The sequence below is a fragment of the Peromyscus eremicus genome, chromosome 4 (assembly GCF_949786415.1).
Source record: "Peromyscus eremicus chromosome 4, PerEre_H2_v1, whole genome shotgun sequence".
Classification (NCBI taxonomy): Eukaryota; Metazoa; Chordata; class Mammalia; order Rodentia; family Cricetidae; genus Peromyscus; species Peromyscus eremicus.
This window is the reverse complement of record NC_081419.1, coordinates 54,706,667-54,734,651: the sequence shown is the minus strand read 5'-3', so window position 1 is coordinate 54,734,651 and position 27,985 is coordinate 54,706,667. Positions and strand designations below refer to the sequence as shown.

The following is a 27,985-nucleotide window of genomic DNA, read 5'->3' as shown; positions in this document are numbered from 1 at the left end:
CGGAGTGACTTCTCCAGGCACGGCCTTGGTCATTCACACTCCTACACCCGAAAGAATAAAGGCAAACATCCTGCATTTATAAACTCACAGAATTAGAAGAGATGTCTAGAGAGTGAACACAGAATTGGATATTTTAAAATACTTCAATTAACAAATCTGAGTTATTTCTTTGAATTAACAAAAAAGTGGCTGACTAACCAATAAAAAAAGAGAACTATAAACAGATAAAATAAATGAACATACCAAGGAATAAAAGACATGGAATTGGGAAATTATTGTCACAATTTATAACAACTAAGATGAATAAGTCAAAATAAAATATTGTAGAACCATCCTAGTAGACTCAAAGTATTCCATCCATTTAGAATCCATTCCTACAAAATAAAAGGCTATGTCTTTATATGTTGGTGGTATTTCTGTAGACATGCACAAACAAAACACGCCCCCCACACACACCTATCAATCCAGCATAACAACAAAGTAAGAGTAAAACCATTTAGCAAGGACAGCCAGGCTAAACAGAGAAACCCTGTTGCAAAAACAAAACAAAACAAAACAAAAACCCAAAGAGTAAAACAGTTTCCATTGACATCAAGACACTGATGCCTGAGTGACACTGTCCTTAGAGTGCTAGGCAGTCTGTGATGTCACTGTCCATCTGAAATGCTCCAAAGGGGCTGGGGAGCTCGCTCAGTGACTCACATCTGCTGTGCAGGCACCAGGATCTGCCCACATAGAAGATAGGTATGGTGGTATAGGTATCTACCCAGTGCTGAGGGGAAGAGATGGGTTTCCTGGGGGCTTAGTGGCCCAATCTCAATTGTGACTGTGAGCTTCGGGTTCAGGGAGACACTCTGACAAGAAGTGACTGAGGAAGACATGTCAACATCAACCTCTGGCTTCCATGGACATATACACGCAGTACACACTCACTCACCCACCCACAGACACACACACACACACACACACACACAGAGAGAGAGAGAGAAAGAGAGAGAGAGACAGAGACAGAGAGAGAGACAGAGAGACAGAGAGAGAGAGAGAGAGAGAGAGAGAGAGAGAGAGAGAGAGAGAGAGAGAGGGGCGATGCTGGAAATTGAGGAATATTTCTGGGTAAAAAAAATAAATTGAGGGGCTGACTGAGACTGTAGCTCAGTGGTAGACTGCTTGTCTGGCATGCGTGGGGCCCTAGGTTCAATCTCAGTATTCCTGTGGGTCAGAGCAAGGGGACTTTTAAAGACATAATTCAAAGCAGGGCATGGTGGCTCACACCTGTACTCCAAATACTCGAGAGGCAGGAGGATGGTTATGAGTTTGAGGCCATCCTGAACTATACAATGAGTTCCAGGGTATCCTAGGCTGCAATTAGACTCAGTCTCAAAACAACAGCAAAACCTCTCCCAAACAAGACAAATCATAAGGACATAAAATGCCATAAATTTATATAGGGCCTCCAGGAACAATCTCTCTTGAACACATGCAGATTTGCAGAAAAAGCTATTATCACTGTATGTGTTCCATGTGTCTGCTCAGCATTGTTCTAACTGCTGTAAAAATATTCAGTTAACTGCCTCAGCATCAGCATGAGGTAATGCTTTCATATCCCTCTCTGTCTGAATGATGAAAGTGAAGCTAGAAGGTAGTTAGTTACCTAATGGGTTAGTCTTTGGGTGCAGGTGAGACATCTGGCTGTGGCTGCAGCCGGTGAACACAGCCATCATACACATGCATATACACAGGTGTGCTCACTGTCGCGCCGTCACAGAGCACAACTCAAGCACGTGCTCATAGGGATGGTGAGGAATGGGTGACAGCACACCTAGGCCACACACTGTGTTCAGTCTTCACACTTGTTTTTGCTCTGGAGGTGCAGGTGCTGGGAATGGAACCCAGAGCTTTGCGCACACCGGGGAAACGCTCTATTTCTGAGCTACATTCTCAGCCCACAGCTTTCAAATTTGGTGGGTGGAGAAAGAATAAAATAGGGAAAAGGATAAAGAGAGAATCTGGATTTTATATTTGGATTCACTCTCAAACTGAACTAAACATTATAAAACGTTCATTAACCACATGTTGACATGTTTTAATATAATTCCTCTAAAATCACAACGGAATTTTTAAGAACTTGGACATAGTATAAAGTTTGTGTGTAAGAACAAACAGGTGAGACCAAAGAAAATTATTCTAAAAAATAAGAGCAATCCTCCTTTGCCATACATTCAAGACTCTTAGGAAACGCAGCCAGAGCAAGGGAACAAAGCAGAGATTCTACCAACAGCAGCAGTAGCAACAACAAAATCAGTGAGAATAATATTTTCAACGAGCTACAAAGCTATCAGAAGAAGGCTTAATACCTTACTTAGAGCCAAACCTACTGCAAAAGCTTTAAACTTCTAAAGGTACAACAAAACCCATAAGAACATTAGAAAAAAAGTATTAGACAAACATGAATCATGCTGGAGTAGAGAATAACTTACTAATAATGGTACTTGAGCCCCCACCCCCAAAACACTTGGAAAAACATGAATTTGACAAAGGTTTAGTGTTTTTAATATCTGAAAGTTCTTGCAAATCAATAAGATGAAAATGATAACGACATAGAGTGCCTGGGACAATCCCCAAAGGAGGTGAGATAAATGACCAACAGGTTACCAGTGGTAGTCTAACGTCTTGCCCTTTCCAGGAGAGTTTAATTTGAACAATTCTAATTCAATTTTTGCTAAGGAAATCATGAGGCATGTAAAAGACAGACACACAGTGAGACAGACACAGGCAATCCCCTCCACCCAATTAAAAATTATTTATTCTCTTTTACAAGGGGATTAGATTATTCTCTTTTACAATGGATATTGATTAGCTCCGTAATCACTCATAATAAAACTATTTCCATTTGAAAAAAGCATCTCTTCAGAATTATAGAATCAAATTCAACTTTTTTAAAGTTGCTCTATGGTTGGTTTTACAAACTTCGTGCATTTGACAAAAATCAGGACTAAATGCCCCAAAGACAGCAACTGTATGTTAAGTGGAAAATTAAATTTCCTAAGCAATTTAAATAAAGACATATATGTTGTATGGATGAACATAAATTAGACATGTTAAAATGTATGAGTTTTATTTCATTTCTGTGAAGCAGAAGGTCAGAAAAAGGGTGATAATGGTGGACAAGAAGGTGGACACACATTCCCTGACTCATTGTTTCTGACTGGATGTGGTAACACAGGACCGGTGCAAGAGAAACTTGAAACACATTCACACTGTGAGTAAAGATGCGTGCGTGCGTGCGTGCGTGCGTGCGTGCGTGCGTGCGTGCGTGTGTGTGTGTGTGTGTGTGTGTGTGTGTGTATGCACTGAAGATCACCATCAGACTGACCTATGGACATTTTTAAATGATTGATGTGGGAGGGCCCACTGTGGGAGGGGCTGGCCCACTGTGGGAGGGGCTGGCCCACTGTGGGAGGGGCTGGCCCACTGTGGGTGGTGCCACCCTTGGGCAGGTGGTCTTGGGTTTTAATAAGAGCAGACCAGGAAAGCAGGAAGCAGCACTCCTCCACGGTGTCTGTTTCAGCTTCTGGTTCCAGGTTCCTGCTTGAGCTTCTACCCTGACTTGCCTCAACCATGCACTGTAACTTCTAAAATGAAGTAAACCATTCCTTCTCCATGTGATTTAGGTCCGTGTTTTATCCCAGCAACAGAAACCAAACTAGAACCTATGTTACATTCATCAGCATATTTAGGGCAGCATAACGAACAACTGCCAAGTAATAACTAAGCCTCTGGCCTTGAAAATCATAAAAGGAAACATGACTATATATCCTCTAACTTTAACCGCATTATATATCCTTATAACTTTAACTACTGTAACATTTCATGTAACTGGTGCAGTAGGGAAATCACTGCACCAGTTACATGAAATCTTGGTAAACAAACAAACAAACAAACAAACAGATTTGACTCAATAAGGAAAACAGTTCCTTATTACACTTTACTTATGTCTTCCCTCTAGTAAAAGTTTACATAACAAAGGCTTTCCTTCTCTTTCTTTTTTCTTATTTTGGTTTTTTGAGACAGGGCTTCTCTGTGTAGCCTTGGCTGTCCTGGAACTCACTCTTTAGACTAGGTTAGCTCGAACTTAGGTATCTGCCTGCCTCTTAGAGAGTACTGAGATTAAGGGTGTGTGCCACCACCGCGGCTAGACTTTCCCTTTCTTTATCTCACATTGCCTCTTGTTTTGGTTATGTTTTGGTTTTGGGTTTTGAGATAGGGTCTCTCTCTCTCTTTTTTTTTTAGATGCATAAATATTTATTCGTAACAAAGGAGTTCGTGTACAGTGTTGAAAATCTACAACTTCTTGTTAAATTCACATTTCACTTCTCCTTTTTAAACAAACTTTTTTGGGGGAGTGGGGGTTGGTTTTTCAAGACAGAGTTTCTCTGTGTTGTTTTGGTGCCTTTCTTGGATCTCACTACTGTAGCCCAGGCTGGCCTTGAACTCAGAGATCCGCCTGGCTCTGCCTTCCGAGTGCTGGGGATTAAAGGCATACACCACCACCGCCCAGCTATAACCTGTTTTTATGTTAAAAAAAAATTTAAGTGGAAAATGCTAAAGGACCACTGAACTTGATGGCGTATTTACATATCTATATCTGTATAAAATAATGATTATAAAAGTTTGTTTAAGCCGGGTGGTGGTGGCACACACCTTTAATCCCCAGCACTCGGGAGGCAGAGGCAGGCAGATCTCTGTGAGTTTGAGGCCAGCCTGGGCTATAGTAGTGAGTTCCAAGAAAGGCGCCAAAGTTACACAGAGAAACCCTGTCTTGAAAAACAACAACAAACAAAACAAAACAAAACAAAAACCAGGTTATAATGCCAAAGTCCAGAGTTATTTGAAACTGGAAAATATTTTCTCTGTAGAAAATAGTAAAAATGATAACATTTCCCAATAAACCCTTTTAAGCCAAATAATAGCTGAATTATAACATATAAATATTTATTAGATTCTGGGATACAGAGGAAACCTATCTTCATCTGTTCAGAGAGCTATGTTTTACTTAAGTTGTGTAAGTGAGATTCCTATTCATCTTCCCCTTCACTGTTTGATTTATGGCAGACATTTTTCTATAGGCTAATCCATAGTCTAAAAAGATTTTAGCCTCCCCTTCTTAAAGTACAGACAGCATATCCTTTCATCAGCTTGATATGGTACAATTCTTATCCTAATAGTGAAATGTTTCACTAAAGCTTGCCCAGTGATTGGGCAAAACCAAACTTATTATAAGCCACAGCCATCCTAGGGTCCTCCTTACTAGGTAGCCTCCCTGGATCTGTGGGTTGCAGTCTGATTGTTCTTTGCTTTATATCTCCTATCCACTTTGAGTGAATACATAACATGTTTGTCCTTCTGAGTCTGGGTTACCTCACTCAGGATGATTTTTTTCTAGTTTCATTCATTTGCCTGCAAATTTCATGCTGTCATTGTTTTTCTCTGCTGAGTAGTACTCCATTGTGCATATGTACCACATTTTCTTAATCCATTCTTTAGTTGATGGGCATCTAGGTTGTTTCCAGGTACTGGTTATTATGAATACTGTTGCTAAACATAGCTCAACATGTATCTTTGTGGTATGATTGAGCATTCCTTGGGTATATGCCCAAGAGTGGTATGGCTGGGTCTTAAGGTAGATGATTCCCAATATTCTGAGAAACCGCCATACTGATTTCCATAGTGGTTGAGATAGGGTCTCATTTTGTAGCCCAGGCTAGCCTGGAACTCTGGATCTTTCTGTTCTCTGTGTGCTGGGATTTACAGAGCATGCCACCACACTGACATCGCTTCTAGGTCTTCTAACCACTGTAGATTTTCCTCAACGGCTTACAAGTTCATGTTCTAATTAATTTATCTGTACTTGTTCATGTGGAAGTCTGAACATTATCTTGAACCCACCATTTCCTAATAACAGGTCTCTGTGAAATTATAAGGTGGTGTATTTATCTGAAAACATTACATTTCCTTTTCATCCTAATTTTATTTTTTTACTTGAGGTAAAATTTGTGACAATTCCAACAATTATCAGAAAGACATTGAGGCGTCTATGACCAAAGCACCCTGAACAGTCTCTTCTGATCTGGAACTGAGCAAGGTCAGGCCTGGTTAGTACTAGGATGGGAGTCCTAATGACCTAATGACTTTTGATCTTGAACTACCTCCATTATTCTCCCCCCTCGCTATCCTTCTCTGGTTAATTTTACAATTAACAAAGCATACATTACCTTTTAAAGTTTCTCAATCACTTAAAAATAATACAAAGTTTTACCTAAGGCCAAGCATGGTAGCAATCCCAGCAGCACTCAGGAGGTCTGCAGGTTTGAGGGCAACACCCTATCTCAAGACAAAACAAGAAAACAGGCAGGGATGGTGGCACACGCCTTTAACCTCAGCACTTGAGAGGCAGTAACAGACAGATGCTTGTTGAGTTCGAGGCCAGCCTAGTTTACAAAGTGAATTCCTGACCAGCCAGAATTATATGGTGAGACCCTGTCTCAAAACAAAGGAAGCCAGGCACGTGGTGTATGCCACACCTTTAATCCCAGCACTGGGAGGCAGAGGCAGGCAGATTTCTCTTGAGTTCAAGGCCAGCCTGGTCTACAAAGTTCCAGGACAGCCAGGGATACAGAGAAACTGTCTTTCTCACACACAAAAAAACAACAAACAAGAAAAAACCACTTTGATTTTATGCTTGAAACAATTAAATTTAAAAAAAAAAAAAAAGCGATTTGAGGTCAGAATCCTAAAGAGAAGACCACCCACTTCCTTCCATCAGCCTTCTCTGTCATGGTGAGGGAAAGGCAGTTAAAGAGTAGCAGGCACTAACCATGTGTGAGGTCAGACCGCTCAACACTTCCTTCCCATTCACAGGAACACTCCACTTTACTTTTTCTGAGGAGAACGGGGCCTAGGAAGTTCATGACTGCAATCCTCAGCTGGGTTTCCATCTGCTTGCCATTAGAGCCTCCACAGGAACTCACCTTTCAGAATGGACTGTTATCTGCTCAGGCTGAGAAAACCTTGGGAACAGAGGCTGTGTAGGATTTATCACGAGATCACAGGACAAGGACTTGGATTGACACATGGGTCACGGGCCCTGCTGGCTTGGGCCACTTTGTCACGATCCCCTGGTCATTTTGCTAGTACTAATGTTTAAAGACTGGTCTGTCACTTTTCATTCATCACCTGGTTTTGACCTCTGCTGGCATGTTAAAAAGGAAGCCTGGGTAACGCCACTGTGTGCATGACAACAGCAAAAATAACCTTGAGCAATACAGTTCTCAAAGACGGCGACAGGCGGGAACAACAGGGACAGAAACCTTCACCTCTACTGTGACCCTAAAATTCATAAATGCCCGTCCAGTTTGCACAAATTCCTATCCAGGCAGTAGGTGACCTTGAAGGTGTCCTATTTGGGGGAGGAATTTTCTGTCAAAACAACTATTCCTCACAAGGAGCTGACGGGTCGACTGAAGTTAAAAACTCCCTGAAGTAACCCTTGTACACTGTTGGTGGAAGTAAAAAACGGCGTAGCTGCTGTAGAAATCAAGTGGTTCAGCTATTCCTTAAATGTTTTTAAAGTTACCATGTGATTAATTCCATCTCTAAGAACTGAAGGCTGTAGCACATACCAGACGTACACTCACATCCACAGCATACAATGTCAAAATGCAGAAACAATCCCAATATCCACCAACACAGGAATAGATTTAAGTGTGGGGTATTCATAGAATGGAATATCACTTAGTCTTAAAGAGAAAGGAAATGCTAACATGCATGATGACAAGGATGTATTAGTCTGGTTCTCTACAGTCCTATCTATCTATCCATCCATCCATCCATCCATCCATCCATCCATCTATATCTATATGCACAGTCATATATATGGGATTTATTGGAGTGACTTACAGGCTGCAGTCCAGTTATTCCAACAATAGCTAGCTGTGATTGGAAAGTCCAAGAATCCAGCAGTTGCTCAGTCCATAAGGCTGAGTGTCTCAGGTGGTTTTCAGTATACGCTGGAATCCTGAAGAAGTAGACTTCAATGCCAGTGAAGGAATGGATGTGCTAGGAAGTCGAGGGCAAGCAGGCGAAGAGTGAAACCTTCCTTCTATGTCCTTATATAGACTTCCAGCAGGAGGCATGGTCCATATTAAAGGTGTGTCTTCTTGTCTCAAGATTGGATTAAAGGCATGTGTCTTCCCACCTTAAGATTCAGATCAAGGGCATATGTCTCCTTGCCTCAGGATCTGGATCAAAGGTATGTATGTATGTGTCTTCTTATCTCAAAGGTCTGGACTAGAAGTGGATTCACCCACCTCAAACCAAGCAGAAATTCTCTCACAAGTGTGCTCTACATATCTGGATTGTAGTTCATTCTAGACATAGTCCAGCTGACAACCAAGAATGGCCATCATGATGGACAACCAAGAATGGCCATCATGATGGACAACCAAGAATGGCCATCATGATGGATGAGCCCTGAAGACAACATGCTCCATGAAAGCAGCCAGATACCAAAGGGCATATGGTACATGACTGCATTCCTTTTGGGACCCAGGGTCAGCGTTATACAGCCAACAGGACTGGCGGTTGCCATGGTTTTCGGGGGATAGGAAACAGAATTGATACTTACTGGGCTGGATTTATAATTCCAGTTTGGAAAATGAAAACAGTATGGGGATGGGTAGTAAATGTGCATTCACTCAGTGCCACACCACTCTTCACTTCAAATTGTAAATTATATGTGATGTGATGTGTGTGATCACCACAAACACTTCCCCCATGATCAGCTATGCTGACTTGTACAACATACAGGCACTATTTTACACTGTTCTGTGGCCAGGTTTCATCATCATGCAATCTTTCCTATCAGAATTGCCACTCCAGCCTGTATCATGTCCCTACTTCCACATGTTACCAAACATGTTCTGCTCTCTGTTTATCTGACTTGATTCTGCAGCACCCCTCAGGGAAGGGACAATATGACTTTTGTCATTGTGGTTATATGTCACGAGCCACAAACGCCGCTCAGGATGTGTACCGAGCTTATCACGTCAGTTAGATTCCAGCCCCCCATTATACCCATTAAGCAGTTGACTGGGCACACCAACTGCCTGCAGATAACCACGCTCAAGTCAGTTCTTTGATATTACTGTATCTGCTTGAAGATAACCCAAAATAATTCAAATGAATTACAAACTTCGGTTTCTTATCTATTCAGAAGTCATTTGAGAAAAAGACTATACAAAGTTCAACCTTCCCAAGAGAAAACTTCCTAAAAAAAGACCTGCCAGGCTACTAATGGAGCCCAAGGGGCCTTAGGGCATTATTAGGTTTTATCCTTCCTACTGCTGAGCTACCCATGAGGAATATGGAAGCTGTGACAGCATCGGTTCTTAAAACACAGCTGATAGACTAGCCTGGCTGCACAAGACTGTGGCACCTGCCACCTACTAATTTACCAGCCATCATCCAGCTTAATTACAGACAATTCACGGTCAGGATTTTGAGAACAGCCACCCTTCTAGAACGACAAGGCTTAGGCTGATTGATATGCACGTGTCAGGGTGGCTACAGTGCTAAGTTGGGGGACCAGCAGAAGTGTTTGTTTTGATTACTGCTCTCTCCCTGTTAGGTCAGGGAAAGATGAGCTGGCTTAGGAGGTCTACTGCAGGGACCCACGTGTTTCAGCCTCGTGAATTCGTTCAACTGGGGTGTGGTCACCTTTGTGTATACTTAGTGCTCAGCTCAGGAACCGACTCTGTGTTCCCCTCCTCAACTCAGGCTTTAGAGGTACCCTGAAATTGGCCACAGAGGTGGTGGGGGTGGTGGAGTGTGCATGCCACTAATACTGTTCACAAGTACACGTATCTTGCACTAATGTTTTACTTTAAAAAAAATCTCATGGATTATGAAAACAAACCCAACTCATATTAGAAATATGATCCAGCTGGGCAGCAGTGGTGCACACCTTTAATCTCAGCACTCAGGAGGCAGAGGCAGGCGTAGCTCTACAGGCACCAAAACTACACAGAGAAACTCTGTCTGGAAAAACTAAAATAAATAAATAAATAAATAGATAGATAGATAGATAGATAGATAGATAGATAATGATCCAAACATCAACACAAGATGAGAGAATGATCAAATACTACACTAATTATGATTGTTTTTGGTTGTTTGATGGCACATACCTATAATTCTAACATTTGGGAGATTTGAGACAGGAGGACTGCTGCTAGCTTGAAATTAGCCTAGGCTATAAAAGTGATATTTTGGGGTTATCTAATGAGACTCTGTCTCAGAAACTAAAAACCAAACCAACCAACCAAATGCCCCCCAAACAAAACAAAACAAATAAAAACCATAAAGAAGCGGACATGGTGGGACACGCCTTTAATTCCAGCACTCGGGAGGCAGAGGTAGGAGGGTCTTTGTGAGTTCACGGCCAGCCTGGTCTACAAATCGAGTAAGGACAGCCAGGACTGTTAAACAGAGAAACCCTGTCTTGAAAAACCAAACCAAACCAAACCAAACCAAACAAAAACCCCAAAAAGCTAATGTGGTAGTTGGAATGTAATTGGCCTCCATAATCTCATAGGGGGTGGCACTCTTAAGAAGTGTGGCCTTGTTGGAGGAAGCATGTCACTGTGAAGGTGGGCTTCGAGGATTCCTATGCTCAGGATACCACTCAGTATCTCAGTTGACTTCCTATGTAGAACTCTCAGCTACAGCTACAGCCCCACATCTCCCTGCCATGAAGATAATGAACTGAACCTCTGAAACTGTAAGTGAGCCATCCCAATTAAATGTTTTCTGTATAAGGGTTGCCGTGGTCATGTTGTGTGGGAGCCCGTTCTCGGGTTCCTCATGGCTTTACCCAGCAGGTCCGCATAGAGGATGATTAGGACCACGGGCCTGAGTGCAGGTGTCTGAGATGGTCTGCACTTGGCTGTGCTGGGGGAGGAGGTCTTTTGCTCCACCCCTTGGCGTCTCTATAAAAACCCTGGGGCAGAGACAGTTGGGCCTGTTGGAAAAGGGTCCAGGCCCTCTAGAGGCTATCCTGTATTTTCTATCTGTTTATCTCCGCAAGATTCTCCACAATAAATCCTATCTAATATTTCCTGCTGCTCACACTCAATAAAACTCTGGGGAGCTGTGGGGTTGGTGGGTAAACGCCCCACAATATTGTCTCTTCACAGTAATAAAAACCCTAACTAAGGTTGGGTGGTGGTGGTGGTGGCGGCGGCGGCGGCGGCGGCGGCGGCGGCGGCGGCGGCGGCGGCGGCGGCGGCACACACCTTTAATCTCAGCACTCGGGAAGCAGAGTCAGGCGGATCTCTGTGAGTTCAAGGCCAGCCTGGTCTACAGAGCGAGATCCAGGACAGGCACCAAAACTACAAAGAGAAACCCTGTCTCGAAAAACAAAACAACAACAAAAACCCTAAATAAGACAGCAAACCAAAACAAACAACATAACAAGTGAAACCCTATAAAGATTACCTTAATGTCAAAAATACTTGAAATATCACCGAAAAGTAAAGGAATGGGAGTCCTAATAGTTTGACAATGTATGGATATATAAGGTTTGTACAGTGTTGGTCTATTATAAGCTATAATTTACAAATTAACTCCAAAGGCTGAAGCTCCTGCTTCCTTCTTCCGGTGGAGCATGTGATCTGTGTCTCAAGGAAGATGCTGAGGGGGCAGGTACCTCTAAGCCTGGCTTAACACAAGAGATTTTGTGGGATTAAGAAGGAATGTAGTAGTTTAAATATTCACACACTGATATTGGAGTAAAGCTAGCAGGTTAATACAGAATTGACTTCATTCCAAAACTAAACAACAAATAATAGTTGAGGTTTTTTTAAGTTTTTAAATGATTTTGATTGGTGTTGGGCATCCTACAGAGAGTTCTTTCAAATATGCTATGTGCTCTGACGATATTCACCCCCTTCCCACTCCCTGCTTTCAAAGCCCCCCTCTTTCTCCACCCCAACCCTCCCTTCAGCATGTGCATTGGGACACCTCGAATATATGTGCTCACAAATGGTATCTATGAAGAGCTGTAGGGAACTGCCAATGAGAAAAAACATGCAACATTTGTTTTGTTTTTTTTCATTTTTTGGTTACTTGAAATGGGGTTTTGCTATACAACCCTGGCTGGCTTGGGCTTGTGACCATTCTCCTGCCTCTGCATCTGCTGGAATTAGAAGCTTACAAGTGCTGTGGCTGGCTGGATAGATCTGATTTATTTCATTAAAGAGGATGGTCTCCAGTCAAAGATACTTCCCTGGAGAAAGCACAACTTGGCTGCTCTTTATGGCTGAATACACTGCAGTATGTACACATACTGCATTCGCTTTCTGTGCTCATCTGCTGGTGGGAACCTTGGCTGATTGCTTCATGCGACTGTTGTGAAGCGCTACAATTAACATGGAGACGAAGGCACCTGTGTGGTGTGCGGCCTTAGATTCTTTTGGGTGTACACCTCCAAGTGCTAAGCCAGGTCCTACGTTACTTCTACTTGTAATTATGGAGGAAACTCCCCAGTGATTTCTACAGTGGCTGCACCAACCACATCCCCACCAGCAGTCTATGAGGGCTCCCCACATCCTCGCCAGCATTCATCACGGTTTTGTAACTGGTAGCCATTCTGATTGGGTTGAAATGGAATTTTAATGTTGCTCTAATTTGCATTTCCCTAATGGCTAGGGTTGTTGAACATTTTTTCATATATTTATTGGCCATCTGTACTTAACCTTTTAAGAACTGTTATTTCATTAGTCCATTTATTGTTTGGGTTGTTTGAGGTTTTTTGTTTTGTTTTGTTTTTTGGTATTTGGCTTTTTTAGTTCTTTTAGTCTAGCTATCAATCCTCTACATAATGTATAGGTGGAAAGGATTTTCCTCCATCCTAAAAAGCCGTCTCTTCCGTTGACAAGTCATTTCCTTTGCTGTGCAGACGTGTTTTAATTCCATGAATATGCAGCTTTATTTCCTGAGGTACTGCAGTCTTTTCTAAAAAGCCCTTGCCTGTGCCTTTATATTCAAGTGTTTTCCCCTCACAGAACTGTGAGCTCCTATCCACTCTGGATTGATATTTGCATATCAATTCTGTGATATAGTCAGTGATACCGTTTAGTCCAGCTCGTTTTTCCTCAGGTGGCTATCCAGTTTTTCCAGCACCATTTGCTAGAAATGCCTCAGTTACTTTTCTATTGCTGTAATAAGGCACCATGACAAAGACAACTTAAAGAAGAAAGAGTATTTATTTGGGGCTTACGGTTTCAGAGGGTGAGTTCATAACCATCATGATATGGAGCACAGCAACAGGGAAGCAGGCATGGTGCTGCAGTGGTACCCTAAAGCCTTCCCCTAGAGACACAGCTCCTCTAACAAGGCCACACCTCCCAATCCTTCCTAAACAGTTCCACCAATTAAAGACAAAGTATTCAGATATATGAGCCCATGGGGCCATTCTTATTATCATTCAAACCATCACAAAGAGGCTTCTGCCTGGGACATCTTTGTTTAAAAAAAAAAATAAAGGGTGACTATCACTGTGGGTTCAACTCTGAGTCTTTTATTCTATTCCATTAATCTGAAGTACCTTATTTTGTGCCAACATGATGCTGTTTATACCATGTCTCTAAAATGACTTGAAATCTGCTGCTGTGATACTTGAAGGCTCACCCTTTTAGCTATGGATTACTTCTGCAACCCAAGGTCTTCTGGGCTTCTGTATATATCTTAGTATTTTTCTCCTTCTGTGACAATTGTCATTGGAGCTTAAAGGAAATTACATTAAACCTACAGATTGCCTTTGACAATATAGAAGGGGATTGAATTTATTTTTTAAGTTAAAATCCTGTCAGGGCAAGAAGAAGAGAAGACAACAGCAACAGAATTTGGGGGATGGAAGTTGATTTTATTTATTTCATCAATTAAAAAAACTGGAAAGCATACAGGGGTAAGATGATGAATTGGCCATGAGGGTATCCAGTCACAAAGACAGTGAGTGAAGGAGCTTGGGGATAACTTGAAATGTCACTTGATGCTGAACTCAGGATGACAAGGGCTACTTTCCCTCAAACCCCGAAGCTTGGCAAACACCACAAATGCCTACTACAAAGTGTCTGTGGGTAATCCACAGGATGGATGGGACACTGAGCACATCCCTGCAATGCACATATCCCTCAGCTCATCTAGACTTAGAAACAAAAAAGTCTGAGGGTGGGGCCCCTCAGTGTGACAGCGAGCAAGCCAATTATAGAAGAGATTATGATTTTCAATGTTCTTGCCAATTTCAGATTTCTCTATCTCCTCCAACATAGTTTAAAAAGACAACAACTGTGCTAAGAAATACATGAACTGAGCACCAGAGAGATGGCTCAGTGGGTAAGAGCACCCATGGCCAAGCCTGACAACCTGAGTCTGAGCCCTCAGACTGACACAGTGGAAGGAGAGGACTGACTCCTGCGGATCTGTCTTGTGACTTCATTGGCATGCTGTGACAGGCACACGAGCACACGCAAATAAATATATAAGAAAAGAAAAACCTATTTTTCTAATCAGCACCGGCTGGCTTTGAAAAATCTGCCAATCATGCATTATTTAAAATGCAGAATGAACACTGCCCCACTTACTTCACTTCTGCCTTTGAAATAAAATCTGAAAACAGACCTGTTCAAAGACGCTTGTTTAAAAAACTCTTGATTAGGTTAAAAATTGGTGGAATTTGTGATTATAAGGTAAGAATATTCATGGGATAAACCAATGCATTTATTCTAAGTATAGATATCAAGTGAGACAGGAGGAAAAAAATCAAGTAAAATACAAACTAAATCAGGAAATCTAGGGCATGATGTCAAGATGAAGGCTAATAATTTTTTTCCTGAAGACTTCATTATTATTTGTTGTTCGAACAAAGTACTCAAAAGAATAAAATGATTTTTTTAAAAGGAAAAAACATAAGAACTTGTATTGTCTTAGATACTGAAGACTTTATCCTATTTTTTTCTTATAAGTTTTATAATTTTACATTTAAATCAGTAATCTATTATTGTTTGAAAGAAAATGGCCCCTATAGGCCAAGAGGGAGTGGCACTATTAGGAGGTGTGTCCTTTTTTGGAATAGGTGTGGCTTTGTTGGAGAGGGTGTGTCACTAGGAGGTGGGCTTTGAGGTCTCATGCTCAAACCGGGCCCAGTGTGGCAGGCTCTTCCTGCTGCCTGTGGATCCAGATGTAGAACTCTCAGCTCCTTCTCCAGCACTGCATGCCGCCATGAGAATGATGGAGTGCACCCCTGAAGTGTAAGCCAGCCCCAGTTACATGTTTTCCTTTATAAGAGATTCCATGACCATGGTGTCTCTTCGTAGCAATAAAACCCTAACTAAGACATCTATCTTTAGTTTATTCTGTATAAATTATAGAGCATGGCTCCTTATTTTGTCTATGGAATCCACTGGCTCACAGACACTATTTGTTGAAAAAGCGACTCTCTCCATTCACTGGACTGCAAAAACAAGCAAATAAAAAACTGAAAACTGAAAAATATTAAGTGAGCATTAAAAGAAGGAAAAATGTCCAGGACAGTCTCCAAAGCTACACAAAGAAACCCTGTCTTGAAAAAAAAATAAAAATAAAAAATAAAAAAAAAGAAAAAAGAAAAATGACTATATTTGTAAATTTTTTAGATTGCTGAGAATTAAGTGTTAAGGAGTGCTTAAGAAAAGGAGACTCTAGCCAGGTGGTGGCGGGGCGGTACACGCCTTTAATCCCAGCACTCTGGAGGCAGAGCCAGGAGGATCTCTGTGAGTTCGAGGCCAGCCTGGTCTGCAGAGCAAGTTTCCGGACAGCCAGGGCTGTTACACAGAGAAACCCTGTCTTGAAAAACAAACAAACAAAACCCACAAAACAGATCTCTGCAAAGCAGGGGGGACCCTACTTACTGCTCTTACAGGGGAGGGAGCTCAGTTCCTAGCTCCCTCACAGCCTCAGGCACGGCATACATGTAGTAGACATACATACATACATACGTACAAACTGGTACATAAAATAGCAATAAACGGAGCTTTTTAAAAAAAGAAAGACACGCCGGGCGGTGGTGGCGCACGCCTTTAATCCCAGCACTCGGGAGGCAGAGCCAGGCGGATCTCTGTGAGTTCGAGGCCAGCCTGGTCTCCAAAGCGAGTTCCAGGAAAGGTGCAAAGCTATACAGAGAAACCTTGTCTCGAAAAACCAAAAAAAGAAAAAAGAAAGAAAGAAAGACACGGGGTTGGGGATTTAGCTCAGGGGTAGAGCGCTTGCCTAGCAAGCACAAGGCCCTGGGTTCGGTCCTCAGCTCCAGAAAAAAAAAAAAAAAAAGACACTCTGTCTAGTCTGAACACGAGCAATGGGACCCAAATCTAGAAGTCAACAACAGTAGATTCCCCACATCTACCATCACTCTCCCCTCCCCCACCTTCCTGTACACACTTGACTTCCTCATTTATGTAAACTTGAGGTACGCGTCCTTGATACGCGTCCTTGATTTGATGTAATGTAAATTTTGGCATTTCTTCACTAGAATTTTTCTTCTTAAGCGTTTTATTTTGGAGCAACTTGGGATTTGCCAGAGTATTTCAAGGACATTCCAGAACATACCACGTACCTATTCTCCAGGACACTGTCCCATCTCACCAGCTCTTCAGGAACTGATGAGACAAGGGATGAGGCTTAACTGCTGGCAGTTTAGAAGATGGATTTGGAAATAAACTCAAATGCCAAACCTGCAGTTGCTGTGGAAGTCAACTCTACTGTACTTCCCGATTCTTTAAATATGAAGATTTAGTCAGAAAATTGCCATTTCATTCTTAATTCTAACATTACTTCTGAATAGGCACAGACCCTGCCATGCTCTTTGCACTTCCTCCACAGCACCCGCCTCCGGAGTTACATCACTTGGGTACCAGCTCACCACCTACCCTTAGAAGCCTAATGTCTTGTCCCATGCGTTCCTTTGTTACAACCTCAGGATTCAGAATAGTGCTTGGCTGACACTGAATGAATACTCAGCAATCTTTGATAAAAATGAAGAAATGAATGAAAGCTTACATGGATGAATAAAGTGTGTGTGTGTGTGTGTGTGTGTGTGTGTGTGTGTGTGTGTGTGAGACGTAAGATGCACAATAAGATACATCCATTCAGACGACTCTTAGTTCTGAAGTTTTAACTTCTCTTCCCAGTCATGCACAGAAGAGTTGCGGGAAGCCGGTGGGCTAGTCGTCATCTTCACCGTCACGCGTTACAGAAACACGACTCAGAACTGTCGCTTTGAAAGCCAACTCTTACAAAGTCAATCTGTGCTGTTGTGCTGGCTCCCTCAAACAGCATTTCCTGGCCTTATTCATTTGATACACCAAGTCAATGAGATTAAATTTAAATAATGCTCAAAATTAGAATAATTAAAACATGAATCATTCTCTCTGTAAAAACATATTTGGAAAAAAATTCACAATTACTGGACATTGTTGTGATTCAGAACAAGGCACTGTGAGAAGTCAGGCTAAAAGATTACGAGGCTGTGGGTGAATGAGGTATATCTCCATCTTCACACCCACTGCCGACCTCTGAGATTCAAGTTCAAGGAATTCACTGCCTGGTCGGAGGAACAGGAAGAGAGGGATGGAAGAGAACTACTCGTTCCTGCATTTTCTATGAATCCTTCCATTTTCCCACAGACAAACGGTATAAAATGTGTCCAGAAATCAAAGCACTAGATCACCTGACTGACCCAAAGAAGAGACAACCACTCCACATTAAACACCATAAATTATCCATTTATCAAATGAAAGAAACAAGGGGATGAACACAGGGGCACCTTCGGAATTCTCTGCTGCATTTGGGGAACGCCTCTTCAGCCTGGAGCTGCCCCGTGAGCAGGAGTGGACACGAACACACACATTCAATATGGCACAAATCAATCCCAAGAGCATGAGGGGCCCATTGTCCCTCCTGGAACATCCCAAGGTTATAACGCAATGAGCTTAAGTACTCAGATCCTCCGGCAGACTAAAGATTTAAAAGGATAACTCTCAATGCCAATAAATACGTCCAATAGCAACACCAAAAGGAGGCTGAAGGAGAAATTCATCTCCTGACTTCATTTATAAATTTTGGAAGCTCTCAAAATGCTAATAAATGTTTTAAAAAATCTAATCTTTCAGTTAACTTCTTTCTCTACTAAAAAGAAGAGCTATAATCAGTCACTTAAAGCTAAGATTATTAATTTAAAACTATTTTGTATAGCCAAAAGATAAACTGAATAGTTTCATAATATTATTTTGGACCACAAGATTTTTCAGTAGAAAGAAATATAGAATTCAATTTTTTTTAATTCCCATGCCGACTTAATGCTCACTTAAGAAAATCCATAAGAATTCTTAATTTTTTTAAATTTTTTTTTTTTTTAAATAGTTTTTTTAAAGATTTTATTTATTTATTATGTATACAGTGTTCTGCCTGCATATATGCAGGCCAGAAGATGGCACCAGATCTCATTACAGATGGTTATGAGCCACCATGTGGTTGCTGGGAATTGAACTCAGGACCTCTGGAAGAACAGCCAGTGTTCTTAACCTCTGAGCCATCTCTCCAGCCCCTTAAATTTTTTATTTTTATTTTTATATTTATTTATATTTGTTGTTTTTTTTTTTTTGAGACAGAGTTTCTGTGTAGCTTTGGAGCCTGTCCTTGAATTCGCTCTGTAGCCGAGGCTGGCCTCGAACTCACAAGAGATCTGCCTGCTTCTGCCTCCTGAGTGCTAGGATTAAAGGCGTACGCCGCCGCCGCCGCCGCCGCCGCCGCCGCCGCCGCCGCCACCACCACCACCACATGGCAAGAATTCTTAATTTTAATGTATGCATTTCCTACCAGGTTCTACAAAAAGGCTTGGAAACATCTATGAAACACCAATGACTCCCAATGCTCAGCTATTATTTCTAAAATCCATTTTGTACTGACAGAACTGAGGTTTGTAGAAATGGTTGGGCACACATGCTCAACAGGAGTTGAAGCAGCCTGTGATTACAACAAAAAATAGAACCCAAGAAACTAACATGTCAAGTGTGCTTCTGGGATGCTCTGGACTAGTACTGAGCTAGGACTGATTATATGCATGTGTTGCACATGTCAGAGTTCACTGTGACTCAGAATATAACAGGCTCTCTTTTGCAAATGTCCACATAGGAGTCAACCTGATAGGCTCCAGAGAACAAAGCAAGTTTTATTTGAGCATCTTCAATAACAACAAAGTTTGAAACAAATTTAAATATATATATATATATATATATATATATATATATATATATACATATATATTGACAATCCATAAATTTACAATAATATGCTCTTTAGAAAAACACAATTCTCCTTAAAATGCAAAAAAATAAGAAAAAATTTAAATTTAAAAAAATCATCCGTTTCTTACCTTGGAAGAATTCTGAAATTGTCAGTGATAAGGGAAAACTACGAAGCCCCTATCCTGTTCCCACATGAACTACTTGAGGGTCAGTAAACATTAGCCAAGCAGGGAAGGGCTTTGTTAATGAATCCTAACAGTAGGTACAGAAGAACTGCTAGGGCGGGAAGGAAGAACCACCATTTCTATAATTGCTAACGGAATGATGCATTCAGGCAATAAGTCTTTGTAAGTAAAATGTTTAGGTCAACAAAACCTGATCACAATGGGGGACTAGGTTATTCTTCCTGAGGCTACAGCGTCACCCAAAGTAGCACAGCCCAACCTTCTGCACCTCCCAGGAGGCTGGCACGAGATGCACACCATGGAAGAAGCAGAACTTTTGCCTCTAAATCCAACCAAGATCTGACTTCTAAGCTGTAATAAATTTAGATTACAGAGTAAAGAGTAACAACAGCTAAACACGACACCTGGAACATTCTATCCTCTAAGTTAGTTTTGTTCTTCAACAAAGGGACAGCTTGGAAAAAGAGGCGAATATCCTAGACAAAAGTCAAGAGACTCATGAACCAAATGAAACATGAGTTTTGTTTTTTTCTTTTTTCCAAATCTGCTAAAAATAAACCTTTGAGGCAGGATCTCTCACTGAATCCAGAGTTCACTCTTGTAAGCAGGCTAGATAGGCTCTCCAGAGCGAGGATACATATGTGTACCCAACTCGCACTTAGTGCTGGGAATCTCAACTCAGGTCTTTCTGATTATGCAACAAGCATTTTACCAACTGACCCATCTCCCCAGACCTGAACCTCACCCGACGAAGAGTCTGTCTCTTGTATAGTTAAGTCATTATTCAGCCAGTGTGTGGAAACAAATCTGTAAGTACTTTATTTCCATGAATTTAAATCTGATCGTCAATGGCCTCATACACATTTCACCTGGGCATGTGGGTAAGGTTCTACTAGACATACTGACTTAAGAGATTCTAAGAGGTAAAACCCTAACCCTAAGCTATAGAAAAATATAATCAGTTTTCTTCCTTATTTGTGCCAGTGTTTGAAAATGGACAGCCTAGATTTAAAATCTATTTAAGAGACAGAATTAAAATGAGTCATGGGGAAACTTCTGTAAATTGTTCCAGTAAAGTAGTTTTTTCTTTCTTTCTTTCTTTCTTTCTTTCTTTCTTTCTTTCTTTCTTTCTTTCTTTCTTCCTTCCTTCCTTCCTTCCTTCCTTCCTTCCTTTTTTTCTCTTTCTTTCCTTCCTTCCCTTCTTTCTTTTCTCTCTCTCTCTTCTTCTTCAAGAAAACATTGCCTTGAGAGAATGTCAGTCTTCCACATCTGAGTTTAGCTAATGTGGACAGAGAAGTACTATGCCCATAATGACTTATGCCATGAAATGTTTCCATGGCAAAGACCCACAGTTGGGTCCAATATCAAATTAACAGCGGTATTACTGAATGAATTTCAATTTAGAACAAGATATTGATCAAGGTGGAGGAAAAGTTATTGATTAAACACAATTCACTGTACATATTGAATTCTGATGGCATTATTTGTCAATACCAATATTTTGCATATGTAAAGAGCACAGCAGATTGCTCAGTGAATCACCCTTGGGTCCAGATGTGCCAGCTAGAAAATGCACTCTAAAGTCCTACAGGTGCCATTCAAAGAGAAGTCAGTTCAATGAGTCGCTTTTATATCCCCAGTCACATGACCATTAAATCAAGTATCGGAACCCTTAGGTCACAAAATGCCCAACTTTAAGATGACAACAACAGTGTCTGAATAAAACAATTCAGCCTGCATCCCTATGCTAATCAGCTCTCTCAAGATCAATGAGCCATCTCATCTTGGAAAAAGCTTCCTTCTTTCTAGCAGGCTTAGTAAGTCCCTCAGGTGATGATTCTCAAAGCTCATATGTTTGATATAAAATAATAAATGCTAAAATAATGGTAGAGAATAAAGGCAATCAGTTGCACTGAAGTACATAAAAGTGAGTTCATGTAAGGAAAGGGGAAAAAATAAATGCAGAGCTCTTAAATGCCACAGTTCTCAAATAGGTGCCCGGCAGGCACCTATCGATCTGTAGGACTAGTTGATTAAATATTGATGGAACGCTAAAGACTATCAGACAGTAATCATTGGGACGGTAACAAGATCACTTTGTACATTTTCTAACAGTGGTTTTCTGACTTTTTATGTGGAGTGTTCATATGTAGTCAACTGATTTTTAGAATTTACTATATATGAAAAAATGGTCTAAAAACCGACCTGTGTCCTATTAGTTCACAAACCATGCTGTCTTAACTAACGTAGTTGTAAGTAGAAAGCTTCTCACATCATATGATTACACTAAATTATTACTGAGCCTTGGTTCCTAAGCTCCCAAGAGGGACCTCTCCATGCAAACACAGGAGAATGATATTAGCATTCATGAAGAATATTCCCCAGATTACATATGTCTACATTATCACCATCACTATCACCAACCCTGCCTGTACTCAGAGCAAGCAAGTGGCAAGCAAGTGTGACTAGAGGAAGTGCATCTTGCAAAACTTCCCCAAGAGTACTAACGCCGCAGCCTTCCCCATGGGAAGGCAGAGTGCTGTAGAGAACAAGAAGGGGTGTATCCAAATGCAGAAGGCCAAACACACCAGGCCTCACACGTCAAATGGAATATATGAATTGGCACTAAAAACGTAGTAAGTGCCAACGGCAAGGGTGACAAGCAGACTATAAAGCGTGGCTGGCTCCGGACTCATCATTTTAGTTTCATGGGCAAAACCAGAACCGCCAAGCGTCTGTTTACTACAAAAACAGATAAAAATATTTTTAACGCACGCGTGCTCATACTGTGCTGTCCACATGCAGCTGTATAAAGAAACCAAAGACCACATGGCAGCCATTTTTACGTTGAGGTCTGCAAGCTACCACTCAAGGAGCAAAGGGTGGTGTCTTGCTTCCACGTAACATAGACTGCAGACAGAAACATAAGTGAACCAATGTTTTTGAACATTTATGTCCTTTCCTTTAACAAAGTCAAATGGAACTTGTTACTGAGATGACTAAACATAATGAGGACTGTGCTGTATCATTTTAAGATCAGATCCACAGGAAGGTGTAAGAAGCACCTTCCTGTGACTTGGTGATGCGTCATCATCGTTTGCAGTCATTCGGCACTGCCTGATCTGCCCTGCGTTCGCTGCAAGTGTGTGTTCTTCACACTCACCTTTGCCTTGTGTCCAAGTCTTCTAGCGTGCCTGCACCATTAGTGCTGCTCGGCAGGCTGGCCTCCGATGCCGTCAGGTCTTCTTGGGACAGTCTCTCAGACTGTTGGCACTGGTGGCACCCTAATTATCTTCAAGTCTTACTGTTTTCCCAGCAAGGAGCAGAACCTGGAAAAGAGGGCTGACACTCAGGCAGGGCACTTCCCAAGAACATCCACGACACTCAGGAAGATGTCTCCTCAGGGCTCTCTGCAGGAGAAAGCTTGTACCGGGTACCTCGGTTTTTATCTCCTCTGTCCAGTCTTACACAACTACAAAGATGTGACCCCTGAACTCCTCAGCACTCAGTCACATTGCTGATTCACAATTGCACTCTGCCCGGAGTCTTGAGTGAGTGCGAACCCTTCAGGTGACCCAGCAACTATCCTCAGTGAGGACAAAGTGCACTGTCTAGAACCAAGCTTAGCTTTCCAACAAAATGTGAATGCCAGGCCGTGCTCTAGAGATAACAAACATGAAGGGGGCTCCTCACACGGGAACATAAACCCTCAGTCACAGTGCTCCGACAGGACCCAGTTGCTGTCTCTAATTTGCCTTTCAAGAGTAGAACTACTGCTGACTGACTGTACTCCCACAGAATCCAGTTTTCAACTTGCCGTGATCTCCCCGGAAGCAAAAGACACAGACTGAGGAAATAAATGTTGACTTTAAGGAAGAAGTCAGCCCCAAAGCAGAAGCTGCACCAGTTACTCTCTGAGCCTGAAATGTAACAGCAGCTTTTCCCTTCAAGCTACAGATCTCTCTAGCAAGCTCATTACTTCACATGTAGACAAAAGTATTCCTCAAACTAGATGTTGTGATCCACATCCATAGTCCCAGTTTCTGGGAGGATGAGACAAGAGGATTTCGATACTGAGGTCTGCCTCGGTTCCATAATGAAACCCTGTCTTGTAAAAAAAATAAACAAGTGAATAAACATAAATAACAATTATTTCTCAGGTTTAATTATTTTAAAGTGTGTACCCCACCCACTCTCTAACAGACCATGACTTACTCAAAATGCAAAAGAGGCCTCTCTACCCTGAACGCTGTGGATAGACTGATTGCTCCTTTTTAAAGGGGAGTTAAGGTCAGATCTTATTCTGTAGTCCATACTGGCCTGGAACTTCTGGAAATCCTCCTGCCTCAGCTTCCTAAGTGCTGACATTACAGGGAGCCACCATGCCTAACGTGATTACTTTGTTAGGTTACATCTTTCTGCTAAAAAAGTATTTCTTCCAAATTCTTCTCCATCTCTTTATCAAAAATAAATCTATTGTGTGTGTTACATTTTGTAGATATAAACAAATTTAACTGTCACTCATGATGATGGTGTAAACAGACTGGTTGACACCCATTGGCGCTGTGATCTTGTGCTCAGGATGGCGCCTTTCACTTCCTGGCACACAGGATTCCATTTATGCCCTTTAATCTCACATAATTAATTGCAGGCAGATGGTAAAAATCTAAATTTTCAGAATAGAAACTCTACTAGCCACCTTCTCCTTGCTTTGGCTAGTGATGGACTCTGTCAAGCTTTTGGCACAAACTAAAGGAGGGAGTCGAGTTAGAGTGCTGGGCGATGTGGAAGTCCTTTTTTCTCACCCCACCCCCATTTTCCTCCCTAGTCATTCCACATCATCTGAAAAGCGGAAAGGTAAAGAAGAGCCGAGGGTCACGGGATTCAATCCAGGTTTCCAACCCTTACCTCCATCCCTGCATTAAAATGCAGCAGAGGAGAGGGTGATGTAGAGTGCGTCCTGTGGCCCCCACCTAAGAACATTGCTGCTTCTCACATCCTGTGTGTATTCTCCTAGCCCGCGCAAAACAGACCTGGGCCGCGGGAACATTTCACCACGTCCTCTCTTCTCCTATCACCTTAGCCGATACACTGCTTAGACTCTGACTCCAAAGCAGTCCCCAGCCCCTCCAGCTCCCTTCTCAACCCCCCTTTCCGGGAGATTTTGGCCTATTCTATTGGTGTGAGGTTGTCCTGGTCTCAGAGTTACCTCTATCCACATCTGATCTCCACCGCCTTCAAGTACACAGTCAGAAGCAGGGAGCAGACTTAGCCCGTCCACACCCCCAACACACACGGCCTAGGTCGGAGTTCAAAATGGAAAGTTACCAGGTTTTAAACTGTGTGCCTTAGAAGGAATGAAATCTGTTACTGTCCATTCTGTTAAGAGCAGGCTTTTGCGCTATTAAGGAATGCCAAGATTAAGGTGTTTTGGCTGGTTTTGAAACTGTTATTAACGTTTATGGAGACATCTGCTGTGACCTTCCAGGGGACTGAGCACTCTGGGTTAAAAATTATTACACACTTCAGACATAAACAAACATCTCTCAGAGCCATAAGTTAATGAGTATTGTGGCTATACATATTAATGGATGAAGACAGATAGAGGTGTACAGTAACATCTGCATTCTAAATTCCCAGGTGAATAATACCTTGTTTTGTTTCGTTTTGTCCAAGTAGCAACTCCACCTTATTTTAATTAAGAACCTGCCCCAGTCTTATTTACTTTGTGTAGAAACTGTGTGCAGGGCAGAAGTCCAAAGGGGAGACACCTAGAAAGTTGAATCTGGTTGCTCCTTGTGAGAGCACATATTGAAGATTAATTCTTAAAGTTCCAAGTAAGAAATGTGCCCAAGGCAGGGACAGGTTCATCTTACAAACAGAACTGAATTGATGAAAACAAACAAACAAAGAAACAACCTACTTGCTTTTTATCTACCAACACTGACCTCAAGAATCATTTTCTAATTTAACAATATCTTCTGGAGCAGAAAAGGGCTCCCGACACCCGCCCTCCTGAGACATTCATTAACTGCAAGTTTTAAAGGTTGAAAAGCTGATTCGAACAAAATCTCCCACACCAACCAACACTCAAGTAGGAGTCTGTGGAAGATCTCATTGAGGAGTTTGGTGAATTGGCAATCACTCTTCGGAGTGGCTCACTCAGGAAGCCAGGAATCAGCAGCGTCCCTCTCAGCCCTGTGACTAACCCTCCCACAGCCTGCATTCTGCCCACCAGAACTCATGTTCTTGTCTGGTACACGCCCCACTCACTCTTCTGTTTCCCGTCCAAGCCCTTCAGAGATGGGGACGAGCTCCATCAAAGACTAGACCGCATCACGAAGCTACTAGGCAAACGTACAGAGGACAAGGAGCCTGGAGAAAGCGGGATCCACGACTCCGCTAAATAACGAAGGGAAGTTTCATAAAATGGTTAAAACAACAAAGACTGCCACAGTGGACATCAGGACAATGCTTTACCGAGGAACCTACAAGACCGGTTCATTTCACAGTTGACCTCTGACTGCTGGCTTTAAATGTGCAGGCACGGTTTTAGCTCAATGCTCGCTTTGCTTCCACCAGAACACATCGGTCTCTATTTAAACACCCTGTCTTGCGTCCCCCTAGACATTCTACAAGACCTTATTTGGCTATGCTGCGCTCTCTGTTGCCATCACCAACTGGAAACTCATGACAAGACCACCATGCTGCTTTTTTTTTCCGCCACAGCCATGTTTTGATAAGAAACATATAAATCCTGGCTCTTCCTACCTCTGATAATTCAAAATATCCCAAGGGTTTCCACACTAGTACAATAAACCAGTAACTTTTATGGAAATATGTTGTGCTGGGGTAACTTCCCAGAGATGAAAAACACAGATTCCTGTCGCTGTTACCTAACAAGTAGGCTTTGTTGCAATGTAGCTAATGTAATTAATGCAACTATGTATCACAGACGTTAAAAGTCACCAGCTGAAATAACATATCAGAGTTTTCCTCTCCCTGCGACCCCAGACAGGGTAGAACTGACTTTGTAGACCAGGCTGGCCTTAAACTCACAGAGATCCGCCCACAAGAGTTCCGCCCACCTCTGCCTCCCGAGAGCTGGGATTAAAGGCAAGCGCCACCACTTCCCGCAGAGTTTTCTTATCTGCCATTAAATAGTATTACATGATCCACCCAGGAGTAAGTCAAATGTGTAGTTATTTATATAAACATCAAAACTGAAGAATGAAGAGAAGTTAGAAATAAAAAAAGCAAGGTTCTTGGGGTTGGGGATTTAGCTCAGTGGTAGAGCGCTTGCCTAGCAAGCTCAAGGCCCTGGGTTCGGTCCTCAGCTCTGAAAAAAAAAAAAAAAAAAAAGCAAGGTTCCTTTGGTTATACCATTGAGAACTTCGCTTCAGATAACAGGACGAGATAGGCTTGGATAACCTTTTTAAGCTACAAGCAGAAAGTGTGTTGTGATATTCGTGGCATGGAAATATGAATTCTAGCTTGGAATTTGTGTGTGATTCTGTGGGCGGAGAGAGAGGATCAGAGGAAGCTGAAGAAAAGAAGTACTTGAAGATGAATGTCATTTAGAAGAAACAGACAGGCAGGGATGAATGAACGACACTTCAAATCATGTGAATGGTTGCATGAAAGGTAAGAAATGCTAAGTGAAGCCCATCAGTCCATGACCCGGTGCTTCCCTGAAGTGAAAGCAGGAAAGTGGGGAGCGGCCCCCCAGGAGGTGGAACCACACAGGTTTCAAGCATCTGTGAGAGATGCATTTCATTGTGCAAGCTGAAAAGGGCCGGGGTGAAACTCAGAACAGAGGGTCCCATGACCACGCTTCAGAAAGGCAGGCCCAACAGCTAAGTAAAGTGAAGAGGCAACAGATGGTCTTGAAGGCCACGGTAAGCAAACAGACAGGAAATGGAAGCTATGGGGTGTGGGACAGGGGAACAGGAGAACTTAATATCCGACAGGGAGACCCAGTCTGTATCCTCACGGGCTTCTCCCTCCTTACCTCCCTCCCTTGCCACTGTTTCATTTCTGCGATATTGGGAATCAAACCCGGGGTCTGATTCAACCTGGCTCCTTGAATCTGCAGATGCAGAACCCAAGGATAGGATGGCTCACTACAGAAGCCATGCTAGCACACCTAATTCACTCAACACAAAAGCGACTTTCCACAATCTTTTCTATTTCCACATTCTAGCCAGTTTTTCCAAATTTTTGCTCGCATCTAACTTCATTCAAAATTATGTTTCTCTATTAGAGTGAGAAAGACTTCTTTTCTGCCAGATTCTGAAGACCAAGCAGAGAAATGATCTAGCCCTAATAAGCAGCAAATGGTTTCCCTTTTCTCCAGTTAATTTTGTTAATCTTGTCGCAAATTCATATCAGAGTTCTGGCTATAGC

At 42.1% G+C, this 27,985-nt stretch overlaps 1 protein-coding gene across 2 annotated transcripts in view; it reads right to left on the bottom strand.

Annotated features, from left to right (window-relative positions):
• Osbpl6 (oxysterol binding protein like 6) overlaps positions 1-22,897 on the bottom strand; it is a 104,265-nt gene extending 81,368 nt beyond the window's left edge. For both annotated transcript variants that reach the window (XM_059260751.1, XM_059260753.1), the window contains exon 1: positions 22,743-22,897. The gene's annotated coding sequence lies outside the window, so the exon portion shown is untranslated. The remainder of the gene's footprint in view (positions 1-22,742) is intronic.
• Between the last annotated feature and the right edge of the window lie 5,088 nt (positions 22,898-27,985).